This window comes from Triplophysa rosa, unplaced genomic scaffold (genome assembly GCF_024868665.1).
Source record: "Triplophysa rosa unplaced genomic scaffold, Trosa_1v2 scaffold416_ERROPOS45784+, whole genome shotgun sequence".
Taxonomy (NCBI): Eukaryota; Metazoa; Chordata; class Actinopteri; order Cypriniformes; family Nemacheilidae; genus Triplophysa; species Triplophysa rosa.
The window spans coordinates 14,339-26,283 of record NW_026634419.1 but is presented as its reverse complement, the minus strand read 5'-3'; the positions used below and the strand labels follow the sequence as shown (position 1 = coordinate 26,283).

Sequence of the window (11,945 nt, the reverse complement as noted above, 5' to 3'; positions counted from 1 at the left end):
TGACAGCAAACTATGCCTTCCAGCTACACCCGACGTGGCCGGCACGACATGACAAAAAATTATTTTGGCGTGTCCAGTGTAGACAGATTACTAAGTAAATATTTTCTACTCTAGCAAAAAAACTTTTAGTGGTCTTAGAAACAGAATTTTACAAGATTTACATTGCTCTTCTAAATGTTTACGGTGTTGACAATGCTACTCTTTAAGTTTGTATGAAATACATCTGCCTAGAATGTTAAAAGAAACACATTTACATTTACACAACATATAAAGGTGTAGAAATTAGGTAGGTAACACTATTATGGTATGGTTCAACAAAAACAACTTGGTCTACCTGAGCTGAGTCTGATATGAAATGGCTAGCAAACATCCACGTTTCAGTATTCCATTTGTTTCAGCAAATTGCAGCAATGCATTTGCTTTTTTCTGTCTTTCGTCAGTTGTAACAAAGTATCTAAGAAAATGCTTAATTTTTTTAATTGAGTACAGAGAGTGGTAAACACTGCTGCATTCAGTCTTTCTGCCACTCAGTGGGCGTGACTCACTTTACTTCACGTGACGTGACGTGACCTGTGCGGTGACGTCACATGCATGTTCCAGTAATTAGACCTATAACACCTTTCAGAGAAATCTCCAAAAATAAGAGAACAACAAAATAAATGCCATTTGTATGGAAAAACTGCACGAATTTAACACATTTCCTGTGCCTTGTACACCCGAAACGAAAAGAGGTTTTTATTTCATCCATACCACATTACCATATTAGTTATAAAAATCCACTTTATGTTGGATTATGTAAGTTTGGCTTTGTGTGTCTTAAACAGTTATTGTATTGGTCATTCGCATATAATAATAAAGAGCATTATGAGATTCCTTTCTTGATATAAAAATATTTGCTTGATATTTCCTTTTCATTTTGAATGCATACATCGGGTCTTTAGTGACATGGTTCATCATTCACTACCCTCCCACTCATCCATTTTTTTAAGTTACACCTCCACCTTCTTAATATTCATCGATCTATGTCTTATCAACAATTCAACAAGAAAGAAACACAAAAATGCAAAAGAATATCTGTTTTATAATTAAATGAAGGTAGGAGTGTATAGGGTCACGAAAGAAGGTTTGTAATAGTGTAAGTTAAAGATTCATAGTTATAAATTAATGTTTTTTAAACAAAATTATTTTTTATTTCTTTTTTCATTTGGTATGGTGACTAAAATTATGTTTAACGTATTGGCTCAGTGGTTGGCAGTGACTTGGCACTGTTGTTTGTCTCACTGCCTGTGACCCAAGATGGTGGGATAGGTTTCAAATCTCCCATAACCTTGTATAGGATACATTTGTTTGGGAAAAAAAGCATGAATGGATAGATGGATATATGGACTGAAATAATTTGATACAGATGTTGCAGTGCTCATGGTGCTATCATGGTGCCTGGCTTGTTAGTGTGTAAATTTAACCTTGTACATTTTAACATCTTTTTGATGACAACTTAAATGTCAAAGCATAAAAAGATGCTTTAATTTATTATTGTGTAATTCTTAATGAAGTATTAGAACAGTTTAGAACTATTTGGGCACTTTAGAGATCCAATCGCGTTAACTAAACATCCCGGGTCACTAAAGAGCCCAATATGTAATAATGATTGGGAAAACACTCATGCTTTGACGGGTTAATATAGTTCTCTATTATGTTTTAAGACTGAATTAGCGAATACTTCGGTGTTTATGAACAAAAAATGACCATTTCAGGCCTATTTCTTCTATACTGAATCGCGGATGAATACAATCATCATCTTCTGTTGTTCTGATAAGAGGCACTCGACTCTTACATTTTCCCTAACCCTGTTTAGTGTGCGTTTCTGAAGATGTCAATTGATGGACAGCCACATTGACAAACCATTGCCTCCCTACAAGAACCTTAACGTCACTGATTACGAGAGAAGATGTGATTAGCCAATAAGAAATATGTCTATAGCGTATAAATTGCGTATAAAAAGTTTTGCGACAAGACGGACGTCGCTTCCAGCCAATCAACACGCGGAACACGCGTGACAAGTTTTCTTTATCCAACAGGAAAGGAGAAGGCGAGGCTAATGCTGACAGCGTGTCACGTTGTGCGCTTTAAGGTTAGGTTGTGCTTATGAGAGCTCGTCGTCTGCAGTTGAATTTTCGGCTACAGGAGGAAGGAAAATATTGCTTAAAATCGATTTTTACACTTTTTCGAATAATCCGTTTTACTTGGATTTTTTACCTCACGCCTTTTTCACAGAAACGGCTTCTCGCTCAAAAGGTGAGTTGAAGGGTTAAACAAAAGATAACGCTTGCAACCCGGTTTGAAATTTGTTTATTTTTTCTGTCAAAAAGTAGCACAACCTGCTAGCGGTTAACACAAAAATTACAGATCACAGATACTCGCACTACCTCGAAAACAGGGCAGGTTTTATTTGGATGTACACAGATCAAAGGCTTGTAATGCAGCATATGGTGCAAGTATATAGATTATGGGGTTTGTTATATTGTAGGCAAGCCGGGACAGTGAGTCGTTTAGCGGCCCATGCAGCCATAACGAGTTCGTGGTCCAGCATCAGCTCACTGGAGGAGGTAAACATTGCCTTTATTTATCAACAATCACCTCATTAAACTCAAGATATTGGCGCACATAAACGATCTGATGAACACCAAAGTATTTGCATGAACTACAAATAATCCAGACAATGGTGAACTTGTGGTCTGTTGTTTTCCCTTCCTAATTGGTCAGTTTGTTTAAAGGATGTCAAAGGGACCGTTTTTTCACTACCTAAACAAGGCAACACGTTAACATCAAATGTGTGTTCAGAAATGCTCCTAACACGGAGGGCGCCAAATTCGTCCAACGTTCATCTAACATGAAAAAATGTCAATGTTTTGTGCTGTTTTGATACAGCGCTGAGATGTGTGCCGTTTAAACTAAGACCCGTGCATACAGTCCAGCAGTAATAATTCATTGTCATTTTCATCATGATAAACTACCGGAATAATGGCGTTTTGTAAGCCCAGTGCTCCTCAAGTGATCGAGACAATCACCTTTTGTTTATTAATAAAGTCTGACAATAAATACAAATTGGCACGAAGGTAAAGGTGATGTAACGTTTTAGTTATTGTGGTCTCCAAACAAGAATAGCCCTTATTTATTTGCCAAGAATAATATAAACAAAGAAACCAAAAATAGTTCTAAGAGGGGAATTTATTTTCTTATCCCTTTTCAGGGTGATAATCTTGATTTTATTTCTACCTTCTCCACTCAGGTAACACTTTTTTTTCTCTTTCCTCTCCTATTTCCCAAGCATCTCTGACCCCTACTCCTTATAATCAGCCCAGAGACCCACTTAAAGGTCTGTTTGGAGCGTGGGTTTGTTCCTACACTTTCACCAAACCTCCATCTGTCTCTAACTCCACCTGCCCAGTAGGGGGCTGACCACTCATTGGACACCCCAAAACATGTCCTCCATCTTGCCTTTCACCCCGCCCGTGGTAAAGCGTCTTCTGGGCTGGAAGAAGTCAGCCAGTGGGTCGAGTGGAGCAGGAGGGGGAGGAGAACAGAATGGCCAGGAGGAGAAATGGTGCGAGAAGGCTGTCAAAAGTCTAGTGAAGAAGCTGAAGAAAACGGGTCAACTGGACGAGCTGGAGAAAGCCATCACAACACAGAACTGCAACACCAAGTGTGTCACTATCCCCAGGTACGCCAGCAACAGAACACCTCACTAGTTTGCTTTTCTTGATCAGTGTTGTCTTACATTTTCGCTTTGCAATTTTTAATGTTTACAGTTTAAAACTTAAAGTTGTAGTTCACCTGAATATAAAATTGTCATTTACTCATCCTCATGTAATTCCAAACCCATATGCTGTTGTTTTAATTGTTTTTTGTAAAAAAATTCAAAATCACAGCAAGCAAAATTTAGGTAATCCTTCTGCACATATGTAGGTATTCTAGACATACAGTAGCTTTGTGCGAGGGGCATGCAAAAATATTTTCCCTTTGCTGAAGCTCAGGAATATTATTTGCGTCCACATGTGGAAATAGCTTGACATCAATCGTCATCGGTTCCAGGCCCAACGGGATATATGCATGATAGGTAATGACATTTAAGAGCTGCTGCGAGGGGGGAAAGCTTTTTGTGAATAATGGCAGTATTAGTCTTTCCTCACTTTACGGAGTCTGGATGCATGGACATGTGTATCCATTTTAGAGCTTGACAGAGGTCATCATGGACAGTTGTTGTATAGACAGGAATTGCAAAAGCTGCTGTGGAAAAGAGCATGCCCTTTGAAATAGTGACGGTACCAAAACCCAGTGTTAAATGGGCCCTGGAGCTAAATTATAAACGACTGGAGTGTCGATAACATCCCCACTTATCGGTTCTGCTTTCGGTACGTGAAATAAAAAAAAACACACTTATTATGAAGTAAACTTTATCTTGCGCATTTTCTCTCATCAACAATTTCTAATTTGATGCTTGTTCGCTATTCCCAATTTTGCAGAGCGCACGTACTTGTGCCTGGCTCAGCACTGCAAATCTCCACGCTTGCGTCTCCCAAAATGGACAAACGTTTAAACAGTGTTTCCTACAGGATTTAGTGAAACTATACCGCTGGATGGCATCACACGCTAATTAACATATTTGTGATGTTTTTGTGTCACATTTGCGTTAAGACGAGTGTTGGCACTTTTTTCTGTTTTAATTCTACTTTCTGAACTGTCACATTCTGTATTTTAATACAGCTTAATGCCCAATAAAGGCATTCTCATTTGCATATTTTTTGTTTCTGTTGTCAGACGTGAAAGGCGTGTAAAATAGTAAATAAACGTGACATTATTACTACAACCAGCAGTCACTTTCTGAATTGCTGAAGTCCTGATTTATAACCACAACATTGTCTTGTCTGTTAAACGCACCATACACCTACCTTAACATATGGCTGCACGATTTTGGCCGTATTACTTATTTGTCTTATGCAACGCACAACCTCCGTCTGGGTAAACTGTGCATTTCTACAGTCGAACTATGTTCATGTTCATACTCCATATCCAAACAGTCAGTAACACTGGCTTGCTTGGAAACACAGTTTTCTACTCATTCCTATATGTTTAAGTTTCCCTACTGTAATTTGAGTGCTGCTTCTCCCTGCTGCTCTCTCAAGCAATCCTGCACCGGTCAAGCCAGGATGTTATATAAATGTTATATAAAGGTTATAAATTGATCTACATTTCAGTCAGTGAAATAAGTATTTGATCCCAGAGAAAAAATAACTTCGTACTTGGTGGAGAAACCCTTGTTTGCAAGCAGAGAGGTAAGACATTTCTGATAGTTGGTCACCAGGTTTGCACATGTGTCAGGATACATTTTACTCCACTCCTCTGTCAATCTTTAAGGGTTCTTGGCTGTCACTCAGTAAATTGGAGTTTTAGCCTCCTTCACAGATGTTCTATAGGACTAGGGTCTAGAGACTGGCTAGGACATTTAATGTGCTTCTCCTTAAGCCACTCTTTGGTTGTCTTGGCAATATGTTTTGGGTCTTTGTCATGTTAAAGGCACATCCATGACCCATCTTCAGTGATCTAGTTAAGGGGAGGAGGTTCTTGTCCAAGATTTTACGGTACATGGGCCTGTCCCTCAGCCCCTCAATGCGGTGAAGTCATCCTGTACCTGCAGCAGAGATAAAAAGCCCTAAAGCATAATGTTTCCAACAATGTGCTTCTCTGTAGGGATGGTGTTCTTGGGGTCATAGTCAGCATTTCTCTCCCTCCAAAAACAGGAGTCAATTTTGGTCTCACAGCAGTGCCAAAGCACTTTCGCCAAAGCCTTTTCTGAATCATTTTGATGTTCATTGTCAAACTTTAGACGAGCCAGGCGGGTCTTCTTGGGCAGGAGGACCTTGCGGGTGCTTCAGGATTTCAATCTATTGTGGCATAGCGTAGGGCTGTGCCGATAAACGATATCATATCGAATCGCGATAGAATGTATTTCAAAAACGATGACAAGCTATTGGCATTTTGACTCGATATGGATTAATCTTACAGTCTAACAGAACGCAGAAATAAACGCAACAACAGTCAGTCAGTGTGCAGCTTTTATCACGCGCGTCAATGTACAAAGTCCATTTCATACTGCACTTGGCAAAGAAAACTCAACATGGGGAGGAAAACATGACTGGAAGCGGAAACAAAGGTGAAACTAACCTCGAGTTGTCATCACACGGTTTATCAAGTGTCTTATTTTTTTCGCAATCGCCGGTTAAACAAAACAAACTTGAGGCGCAATTGCAAGCACGTTACTTCGAAACTCAAGCACAAACGTTTTTATATCCATCGTTAACATATCTGCTAACATGAGCTGGTGCTTATGAAACAAACCAGCGCTGCCCTGTACAGATTAGAGATGTAATGAAGTGAGTTTGTGTGCACATTAAAATATTGAACCTTGTATGTAAGATGCTTGCATGATTAAAGAAATGTACTACAAATCCCACTACTCAAGCAAGACGTTATTGCAGCGTTATGTATGTGCGCAGGTGCTGAGCCAATAGCGTTCGAATGTACACAGTAACGGAGCCCTTTCATTGGTTGAATGTACTGAACGAACACTCCCTTTACTTAACGAGTCAATTGAGTCAAAATGAGACTGAATGAACTGGTACATGTTGTTTATGGCCTAATATCCTCTGTGTTGCAACAGTGCATTAATTTAATTGAATTTTAACTGGTTAAAGGTTAACTTTTGTTAATAAACTGTATTTAAAATATTCTTTTAAATACAGTTTTTTTTATTAAATCTATATCAAAATGCATATCGTTATCGATCAATATAGAAAAAAATTATCGAGTTTACTTTTTTGCCATATCGCCCAGCCCTAGCATAGCGTGTTACCAATGGTTTGCTTGCTAACTGTGGTCCCAACTGTCTTGAGATCGTTAACAAGCTTCTTCCACGTAATTCTGGGCTGATCTTTAACCTTTCTCATGATCATCTTTACTCCATTGGGGAAATCTTGCAGGGAGCTCCAGACCAAGGGCAATTGATGGTTATTTTGTATTTCTTCTATTTCCAAATAATCGCACCAACAGTTGTCTCCTTCTCACCAAGCTTCTGTCTGTTGCCTATTCAAGGTTTGTGCAGGTCTACAATCTTGTCCCTGACATCCTTTGAAACCTATTTGGTCTGGACCATGGTGGTGGAGAGGTTGAAATGGAAGATACAGATTCTGTTGGCAGGCATCTTTTATATACATAACAAGCTGATTTAGGAGTACCTTCTTAAAGTGACGGGACTAATCTGCGGTCCATATAGGCACATAACCAATCTGTGGAGCCAGAATTCTTGCTAGTTGGTAGGGGATCAAATACTTATTTCACTGACTGAAATGCAAATCAATTTATAACCTTTATATAAATTTTTTTCCCCTGATTTTTTTTAAATATTCTGTCTCTATCAGTTAAAATAAACCTACCATAAAAATTATAGACCCTTCATTTCTTTGTAAGCAGGCAAACTTACAAAAACAGCAGGGGATCAAATAATTATTCCCATCACTGTATATATATATTTTAAATAGCCTTATCCGTGTCATTCTGTGTGGTGCTCTGTGAAGGTGAAGGCATGACGTTGAGTTGCGTCTACAGTTGTAAAATATCAGCTCTTTGTTTCTTTAAATTATTTTTTCAGCATGTCACGACTTGAGTTAAGGTCATTCTGTACAGCCTCACCCTTTCATATCAACTCTAGAACAGTCCACATGTTTTACGATTGCCTTTATCAATAATCTGGCTATTTTTTTCATGTGTCCTGGCAAACGGTGCAATAACAGGACTGCTATTTTAGGGAAATGCTAGAAGCAGGGCATAATGGGGTAGATGGCGTACCGCAACCATAACACATCAATAGATTAAACCCAATACTTTCCAGATACTATGATTCGGTGTTCTAGCTAAAATTAAATCAAGATGTTTCATTCCTTTTGTCACTATTCAAGATAAAGTATCTTTGTGCACTTCTTAGAGCTAGGCCTGTCGCGATAGTCGCACACACACACAATCACACCCATGTGCAGTCGCACACGGGACGGACAGCGGCAGGTGAAAAGAGTCGAGGAGTTATATTGTGTTTTCCTGGTGAATAAAGCCAGTTCGGAATACTGTAGTAGGCCTTAATTGGCTTGGTGTCAAAGCCACAAACCTCCCACTCCGATATGAAAACAAAGGAGCGCGTGAGCAAGACGCTCCACTCTTTAAAGGGGCGATGAATTAAGACCTCAATTTTAACATGAGCTTTTGTTATATAAGAGGGAATCGTATTCAAGCGAACTGAACTGCGTCAAAGCGTCAGAACTGAAAACGGCCTTGTTACTGAGATTACAACTGTTATTGACACCAGGCTCAGCGAACGCCAGGTCCTGGAATGCACCTATGGTTGAACACCGCCTCCACAGAAAAACATCAACGACTACTTCTCTAGCCCCACCCACTGGTTCACGCATGACAGTGCTGAAGTAACATAAGTTGCACGGAACCAGATAGAGCGAGCAAGCAATAAACATGCCGTTAAAGATAGCAAAATATTGTGGAGTCAGTGCCTGGTTGTGGAAGAACACAGTCGCTGCATAACCTTCCTTCGGATTCCGACATTAGTAATGCGTGGTTGAAGTTTATTTTTAAAGAGGTTACAGCTCACGTGGGTAAAACATTACCGCGGATTGCTTTGTGAACAAGGCACAGGTTGACGATGGATTTGCGGAGAGACTAAAATTAAAAAGCAGTGCTGTGCCGTCAATATTGGATCCGATAGGAATCACAATCTTATGTGAGTACAACATTTTTGTACATTGTGTCACTATTGCTTTATTAGAGATTGCTGGATATGCCCTGCGTAACTTAACCATACGTCTCTAACCAAATTCACAGAAGGCTCCAACTAAGTTTACTACGCAAACTGCTATCCAATCATAGCAGTGGGCGTTTACTTCCAAGTCTTCATGGCACCCATTCAAACCGATTGTTTGTCAAGCCGGCCTCAAAACCCAGGTAGAAAATAGCCTATTACTTATTCATTTTGATGTTTTTGAATGTAAAAACCATGAGAACGTCATAAGTAGACCTCATACAACAGTATAAAACAATAAACAAGCCCAGTTCATCACACCTTTAAATACGGAGGTAACGGAAAAAGCAATACAACTGATTAAAACAAAAGCCGCATTTGGAGCTCTAGAGAGGTCTTACAGACAGTTAAGTTAAATATGTCATGTCACATGTATGAATACACCTTAGACTAGGGATGTTAATGATTAATCGACGATCGATTAATTGTTGATAACAGTTTACTCGAAATAACTTAATGATGATCGAGTTCAAAGTCATGCACGCGTGTGGCTTATGCGCATAACAAATACAGCAGACTCATGGAAAAACGCAATGGCTATCCACTTATTACATTACTTGGCTACCGACACACCTTAGTTTTGCATTTTTCTTTTATAGAAATAAAAAGAAAGTTCATTTGAACAATGGACGCAATAGTTTGCGAGGTGCACGTCTGTCAGTGGGAGCTGCAGCCCTTGCAGTCGTGAGGCGCAATGCGATTGACAGGTCAAGGCGGAGGAGAGCTTTTATTAATAAAAGTTTTATTTCTTCGTTTAATATAAGTAGCGTTGTCCTTGTTTTATTGTTGCATTTTTATTTAAAATAATAATAAACCACGAACTGTGTTGAAGTAAGGGGAACATCAGAAGATCTTTGAATTTATTTACGTTACAAAACAGGTACAATGTTGTCAGTCTTATTCATTTTGTTAATAAACATTCTGTTTCATATAAGCAAGTTTGTCAGTGTACAATTTTTTTGTTGTTTAATTAAAAGTAAATAATAAATGAATAACTATTGGTATCAAAAGAAAATGTTGTTTTCCTTTGGATACCATCCGCATTTGTTAGTAAAAGTTTACCATAAGTGCGTTTGTAATGATATTAGGCTATTTTATGATTGTTGAGTTTTTATATTCTTTTATATGAATAATAATGAAGAAACATTTTAAGCATTTTTTGTCAAAGAAAAAAGATCTAAAGCTGCAGATCAAAATAAGCGATTTATTCAGGTGAGGAAGATGGTGTTTTGCGTGACTTTTGTGTGCTGTCATGCCTACACTCACCTAAAGGATTATTAGGAACACCTGTTCAATTTCTCATTAATGCAATTATCTAATCAACCAATCACATGGCAGTTGCTTCAATGCATTTAGGGGTGTGGTCCTGGTCAAGACAATCTCCTGAACTCCAAACTGAATGTCAGAATGGGAAAGAAAGGTGATTTAAGCAATTTTGAGCGTGGCATGGTTGTTGGTGCCAGACGGGCCGGTCTGAGTATTTCACAATCTGCTCAGTTACTGGGATTTTCACGCACAACCATTTCTAGGGTTTACAAAGAATGGTGTGAAAAGGCAAAAACATCCAGTATGCGGCAGTCCTGTGGGCGAAAATGCCTTGTTGATGCTAGAGGTCAGAGGAGAATGGGCCGACTGATTCAAGCTGATAGAAGAGCAACTTTGACTGAAATAACCACTCGTTACAACCGAGGTATGCAGCAAAGCATTTGTGAAGCCACAACACGCACAACCTTGAGGCAGATGGGCTACAACAGCAGAAGACCCCACCGGGTACCACTCATCTCCACTACAAATAGGAAAAAGAGGCTACAATTTGCATGAGCTCACCAAAATTGGACAGTTGAAGACTGGAAAAATGTTGCCTGGTCTGATGAGTCTCGATTTCTGTTGAGACATTCAAATGGTAGAGTCAGAATTTGGCGTAAACAGAATGAGAACATGGATCCATCATGCCTTGTTACCACTGTGCAGGCTGGTGGTGGTGGTGTAATGGTGTGGGGGATGTTTTCTTGGTACACTTTAGGCCCCTTAGTGCCAATTGGGCATCGTTTAAATGCCACGGCCTACCTGAGCATTGTTTCTGACCATGTCCATCCCTTTATGACCACCATGTACCCATCCTCTAATGGCTACTTCCAGCAGGATAATGCACCATGTCACAAAGCTCGAATCATTTCAAATTGGTTTCTTGAACATGACAATGAGTTCACTGTACTAGAATGGCCCCCACAGTCACCAGATCTCAACCCGATAGAACATCTTTGGGATGTGGTGGAACGGGAGCTTCGTGCCCTGGATGTGCATCCCACAAATCTCCATCAACTGCAAGATGCTATCCTATCAATATGGGCCAACATTTCTAAAGAATGCTTTCAGCACCTTGTTGAATCAATGCCACGTAGAATTAAGGCAGTTCTGAAGGCGAAAGGGGGTCAAACACCGTATTAGTATGGTGTTCCTAATAATCCTTTAGGTGAGTGTATATGCCACTGCAGAGGCATATTTCAGTATATGTTAATGAGTAATCGATTAATTGATCGTTAATGTAAATGAAAATCGATTATGGGGATTTGTCTAAATTGACATCCCTACCAAAAAGACATTGTTTTTCATTGCTCCATTTTGCAAGTTCATTTCAAACAGCCACATTATGACAAACAATCATGCTGCCCTCTCCAGAGTTCACATATCAAGGGCTCTGTGTACCCTAAACTTCATCACAATGGCTTGTAACGTAAATCAACCAATCATAATAAATCAGAATCAGAAGAGCTTTATTGCCAAGTGTGCTTGCACACACAAGGAATTTTCTTTGGTGTTGGAAGCTTCTAGTACAGACATTCAACACAATGACAATACAATATAATAAGATTTACAGTCTAAAAGATTCTAAAATATGCATATATAAAATAAAGACTATTTTACAGAAAATGGGGGATAATAACATATAAGAGACATTGTACAGGGTAGTATATAGTAGAATATACATATTAACAGAGTGTATGTACACTTGTGCAAATGGATAATG

General features: G+C 39.1%; 1 long non-coding RNA gene across 1 annotated transcript; it reads left to right on the top strand.

Annotated features, from left to right (window-relative positions):
• The first annotated feature begins 2,137 nt into the window (after positions 1-2,137).
• On the top strand, positions 2,138-11,203 carry LOC130550740 (uncharacterized). The gene is made up of 3 exons (XR_008962487.1): positions 2,138-2,295; positions 2,528-2,606; positions 3,329-11,203. It is a non-coding gene; the product is annotated as an uncharacterized LOC130550740 (long non-coding RNA).
• Positions 11,204-11,945: the final 742 nt, after the last annotated feature.